The sequence below is a fragment of the Pteropus alecto genome, unplaced genomic scaffold, assembly GCF_000325575.1.
Source record: "Pteropus alecto unplaced genomic scaffold, ASM32557v1 scaffold3, whole genome shotgun sequence".
In the NCBI taxonomy this organism is placed as follows: domain Eukaryota; kingdom Metazoa; phylum Chordata; class Mammalia; order Chiroptera; family Pteropodidae; genus Pteropus; species Pteropus alecto.
In genome coordinates, this window is record NW_006442484.1 from 63557252 (window position 1) to 63563500 (window position 6249).

Below are 6249 nucleotides of genomic sequence, written 5' to 3' on the forward strand. Positions count from 1 at the left end.
ACAAATGAGTAGCTGATAGTTGGGCACAGGGAGCATGGAAGAGGAAATGCAGTTAGCATTAATATGATGGCTAAGTGAAGGGCCAGGGGAGGGAGGGAGCAACTGGGGGGATCATTTTATGAACATTATAGATATCTAACCAATGTACGTTATACTTGAAACTAATTTAAATAAATAAATATTTTCCAAAAAATCTCAGAATTGTTCCTCTCCACAGAAATCCTTAGTAAAAGGCGAAAGATTTATACAATCTGAAGAGAAACCAGAATATTGTGTTTTTTTCCTGATGCTTTTCATTATCACAGAATATGTCACTTGTAATGTGTGCTAAGAGGAAATGAAGGGTGAAGGGAGAAGAAGCCAAACTGAGAAAAACTAGATGGTCATTTCACTTCTCTTTTTTTTGTCCTTATCCATAGCCAAGATCATCATGAATTTTCTGAAGAGAGTAACAATATCTAAGAAGAGGTCAACTCAGTGCCAGATAAAATCCTTATCTTCATTTTCGGCCTTTTCAATAATGAGTTGAGCATCAAAAAAAGACAAAGCTACATGTGACCAATAACCCCACATACAGGTTTGCCTGGAAAAGCCAAATGGATCCAAATAAAAGATTCCCCAGGGAAGACAAGAGCATCAGGCTTACGGCTGACATCAAGATATCTCTCAGAGAAGGGTAGCTATGGTGCCTGGTAGAGTGCACTCAGGGTGACGACCACTGCTGTGCCCATGAGGTAGTGAGAAAGATGCTGTTAAGGTAAAGACCGTTAGATCAAGGCCTGGGGTTGACGGCACCATGCAACTCTAAAGCAGATCCCAGGCCAACTCCTATAAGGAAAGTAAATCTAACAAGAAGTCCCAGTCTTTTTGCTCAGTTTCATGGCTATGAGGTGTTGCCATCAGCTTAATCATCAACCCCAGGGAGCCCAAGGCAGAGAGCAGAACAGCCTGAATGAAATGAGTCACTCCATGGACATAGGCCCCCACAGCTGCCACAAACACACAAAGGGTAGAGCTGGCATAGACTTTCTCCAGGTGCTGCTGTGTCGAGGGGGTTATGTGGGAAAATTTTAAGAGCACATTGAAGTTGATCTTCCGGTCAAATATGTTCATGATGTCAGAGTCTGTGGGATACAGCCTCCGCTCTCAATTTGTTCATTAGTTCTGTTCTTAAGGATGGATACAGGGAGAAGCTAGAGAACTACTAAAGCTGTTGCTCTCATCTCTAAGTCATGGGGCTCTAGGTCCTCTTGATCTAGATGTTGCCATTATTGCAGGCAGTTGCACTGCCAACCACAGCCTTCCATAACCATGAAGAATATGTCCTCTAGAGAGCATACTTGCAGGAGGGCAGAATCCAGACCTTCTTATCCGCCCCTCAGGAGCCCACACAGCTCTTCCAGCGCTGGACATGCTTCTCTTCTGGCACACTTCTTGATCTGTTTTTTCTACAGGTGATTCGCGTGGGTCAGATTGTCTCTACTGTGGCTGCTGATTTATATATGCCAAGGCCAAGCAAACCACATGCAAAAAAGGTGAAGACTGTGTACCAAGATTTGGAGCCTGTGAATGTGGGCATGCAGTCAGAATCCAACTCATCTTTTGGTCATGAATATTTCCAGAAAGTTCCAAAGTGTGTTGCTACCACGGTACTTGTGAAAGTCCTTTATCTTGTCTGCATTTCTCAGCTGCTGCAGAGGTAACACAGACTAGAAAGCACATTTTCTCCTAAATATTTCAGTCTGCTTCTCTTTCTCTTACTACTAGCTGGAAATGCATCCTCTCAGCTATGGCGGACCCCTAATTATGCCCACTGCCCTTAAGTAGACTTGCAATCCTTCTGGTTTTCCTTAAGGGAAACCAGTGAGGAAAGCCCCAAATTCCAAATTTGACAGGTGAATCTTGAGAAGTTCAAATCCTTGCCTCTTAACATATTTAAATTTCCTGAGTATGTAAAGAGCTCCTGAAAATCAAGAAGAGAAAGCCAATAGAAAAGTGGGCAAAGGATGCAAGCAGACAGGACATAGGGGGAAAAAATGTAAATAGTCCTTCTATCTAGGAAGAGATGTTTGGTCTTACTAATAGGAGAAATTCAAATTAAAAGCTACAATAAAATGACATTTTTAACCTATCAGATTGGCAAAATACAAAACTTTGATGACCATTTGTCATGCTGTGGGAAAACAGATGCTCTCTTTTTTGGTAATGGACTGTAAACTGGAACGATTATGTGAAAGGAGATTTAGCATTATCAATTAAAATTCCAAATGTATATGCCCTTTGATCCAGCAACCCCGCCCTAGGAATTTATGACACAGCTTACTTAGCTTGAACACATTCAAAAGAATGCATTTTCAAAGTTAACCATTACAGCATTGTTTGCAATACAAAAATATTAGAAATATTAGAAACTCAACTGTCCATGTATCTATACAATGGAATTTTATGCATATACATATATAAAAGAATGAGGACATTCTCTATACGCAGATATAGAAAGATCTCCAAATTATATTGACACATAAAAAATTATGGAAAATATTTGTGTAAAGAAAGGTCATAATATATTTCATATGTGCTTGTATTTGCATCTAGGAGCTCAGGAAGAGCACACAAGGAACTATAATGGTGGCCTCCTTTGGTAGGAGTGGGACTAGACAGAAGGACAGAGAGAGCAGCAAGAATCTCCATCAAATATATTTTAATTATTTCATCTTTTAAATCATTCGTGTTGCCTAATTTTGAAACATAATTTAAAATATCACCTTGAAAAGCCCCTTAAATTTTCCATAAAGTCTAGCACACAAGGTTTTATGATCCTTCTCTGTAATGCTTATGCAGATTACAATTTGAAAACAACTTGACTAAAATAAAGAACAAAGGTTAAGGTGTCTAGGTATTAAAATCACTCTCCTTTAACGTACCCACCAAATTCTTGGCTGGAAGTGGGTGGAGAATTCTAAGGAACGCATGCTTGCCTGTAGGGATTAGACTAATCTAATATTAAGCCTCCAGAATAGGTCGGTTTGTTGTCACGAGGATTAAAGGAGTCCGAATTGCAGTGAAGTTTGAAAGTTGTAAGTAAATTAATATGCATGTAATGGGACTCTGTTATAATGGGGGTCATATTTTCTGAACTGTGCCAGGTCGGGATACATGATGTGAGAAGGGCAGCTGCTCCAACTGACGCGCTAGGACATCCTGTCTGAAATCCACGCTGTCCTAGGGAGTTCTAGGAGTGGTGGTTAACATCACGTATGGTTTACAGTGTGAGGGGTGTGGGGGTGACCAAAGTCAGAAATCTTGAATTGCACTACAAAAAGAGTAATACCTTTTCTTTGCGATCCTCCACGAGACGCAATACCACACGAATCATTCACTAGACCTGCAAAAAATTGAAAACAAGGAAACATTGATGAGGCATTTGATTCCATTGATCAAACCATTGAGGCTGAATTCTTTTTTTTAACTTTATATTATTATTAGTTTAAAGTATATCATATATTGGTTACACACTTATGTAGTTTATGAAATGATTCCTCTGATTCTCTTTCTCTCCTCTAGCTCAACACCCAGCCATTACATTAATGCTAACTGAATTCCCTATGCTGCGCTCCCCAACCCCATGACCATATATTGACTACTAATTTGTACTTCTTTAACCCTTGAGGGGGAGGAGGACATAAACATTTAGTCTATAACATCTAAACCTTAGTCATTCCTCAAGTCTCCCCTCTTCCCTGAACCTCCCAATGACCCCACCCAGGCTGACCAGTCCACATCTGCCCTGCTATTACATTTGTCTTCTGAACACCATTTAGCAGTTTGGTTCAGTTCCACAATCCCGTTTCATGTGCCCACTCTGAGTGAGGCATTGTGCTGGGCCAAGGGAAAACCATAGTAATGACACGTCCCTGACCACAGTCTATGGAGAAACAGACATGGAAGCAGGCGATTGCCACAGAGACCTCCCAGTGCTGGGGGCTGCACACTGAGGGGGCCAAGAACCGAGAGCTGTTTGCTCATCCAGAGTGCTTTCTAATTCACTCTTTGTCCCCAACTGGCTTGCAACTTTAGAGGAGGCAGCCTGTTTTATTTCTTCCACCTCCATTACTGAGCTCTAATACTCAGAAATGTCAACTGACTGGAAAAGATTCAAGTGACATGGTGACTTTAAAATCAAATGACCAGGTTTGAATCCCAGTTCTACCACTTAAACTAGCTGTAAGTGTGACCTTGGACAAGTTTTTGACCTATCTGTGTCTTAGCTTCCGCATCTGTTAAAAAGAGAAAATATGGTACCTACCTAGTAGGATCCTTGTATTAAATATGCTTGGATGTAACAGCATTTAACACAGTGCCAGCACATATTCACCACTAAAGAAATGCTAGCAGTGATTGTTATAATGGTGATCTTTATTATTCTCCAGCCAGTCATTTATGCTTCCAGCCTTATGTTTTCTGATTTTTCTAGCCCACAACACCATAATAGAGAAGTGAATGAGAGAAGACTTTCTGACCAAGTTACAGTGGCAGAGAGGATAGGTGTCTAAGGTTTGGCAGGGCTGCTATATTCCAACTTAGTGTTGGCTGAAACTTCCTTTAAGCTACCAAAGGTGCCCAAATCTGATTTGATAAAACAATTATACAGTTTAAGATACATGTGAAAAATGCAGTACAGTTCTGGATGTATAAGGCAACCAATCAATAATTGGATTGAAGTAGTTTTCGTAGGCTAAACTATTAGTCACTCCTCTCCAGGACTAAGGCAAAAGAGGGAGCAGAGAGCCATCTGAGATGCACAATCATTTACATATTTGTTCAACAAATGTTTATAGAGCACCTAAAAAGTTGTGGCCAGGCATTTCAGAAATGGCGAAAATAATCAGAGATCCCACCTCGTGGAGTTTACAATTTAATTGGACATGGTCTTATAATGAAAGCAACACAAAGTAAAAAGTGTTGTGCCAGATGCAGCCCAAATATAGTCCTGTGGACAGTAAGGAGGAGGAGGTGACATGATCTAGACAAGTGGACACAAAAGAAAAGGAATTCCAGGTGGAGGAAAATAGAGAAGCATAGGCTAGGGGTCAGAGAAGTACCAGGTATGTATCAGAACATAAATAATTTGGTCTGACTGGAGGGTAGAGTATGAACTGGGGAAATCTGGAGATAAAACTGGAAAACTAGCCTGGATCAGATCATAGCTATTTTTAAGTATAAGTTAAAGGTTCGGGTTTTCTTCCATCTACAGTGCAGACCTTTGACAGTTTATTACCAAGTAATTCACATAATCACAGGGTATAATCTGGCAGACTGTTTAACAAGTACTACATGTGAAATAACAGTTGGAAAGCCATTATCATAGTCGAGAGGTGACAGGCTTGAGGGAGAATGGTGCTGATAGTAATAGAGATTCAAACAACGGCCCTTGTCATCTAATGGGATAGGGTTGGCAAGGGAGAAGGAGTCAAAGGTAAATCCAAGGTTGTACTCAGGTGAGTGGGAAAACGTGGTGCCTTCAACAGCAACTGGCATCACAGGAGGAGGAACTGTTTTCAAAGGGAAGGAGGTGAATTTTAGATTTACAGCCTGGTAGTCAGCCAAGGAATTTATCCTACCACAGTTAATTTGGAATTGGCAAGAGGTCTGGGAATCACGAGCCCAGTTAGTAATCAGAGCCATGAGACTGGATAAAACTCACTAGTGAGTGAAACTGCAGAGAGGGAAGCAATAGGAAAATCTAGAAAGGGAGACGAGAGAGGGAAAAAAATAAAAAAGGAGAAAGAGAGGAAGGAGTGAGCCAAGGAGGCTCAGGAGAAGGCAGACCTGAGAAGTAGGTGTAGAGGCAGGAAGCACTAAACACCTTGAAACTAAGGGTTAGAGTGCTGAGGTTTGTGCACACACTCATAGCAGAAGCACACCTTCAGAAAGAGCCAACCTCCGCCACACCTGGAGGGAGGTTGTCATTACAAAGTAAGATTTTAAAGGCCCTAAAGAGTCACCCACTATAGGCCTCACCGTCCCCACACCCCCGCCCCCACGCCCATACACACTTGAAACAAAAAACCTCTCCTCTGTTGGCTTGAAAAACCACACATGGATGAAGGAACCCTAAATACCAGGAAGCCTCAATGTTCCCCCAGATCCAGGAGGTTCAGGGGCCGGGTGAAGCCTGAAAGCCCTGTCCCCCGGCTCACAGCTGTCCTGCTTTTACCATACCCACAAGACTCTCAGGTGAGGAGCCAT

The 6249-nt window shown here is 41.6% G+C and overlaps 1 non-coding gene and 1 pseudogene across 1 annotated transcript; both read right to left on the reverse strand.

Annotated features, from left to right (window-relative positions):
- Nucleotides 1-152: 152 nt before the first annotated feature.
- On the reverse strand, nt 153-271 carry LOC112470416. The gene has a single exon (XR_003042988.1). It is a non-coding gene; the product is annotated as a U5 spliceosomal RNA (small nuclear RNA).
- Nucleotides 272-375: 104 nt separating this feature from the next.
- LOC102879610 lies at nt 376-1154 on the reverse strand (annotated as a pseudogene).
- Nucleotides 1155-6249: the final 5095 nt, after the last annotated feature.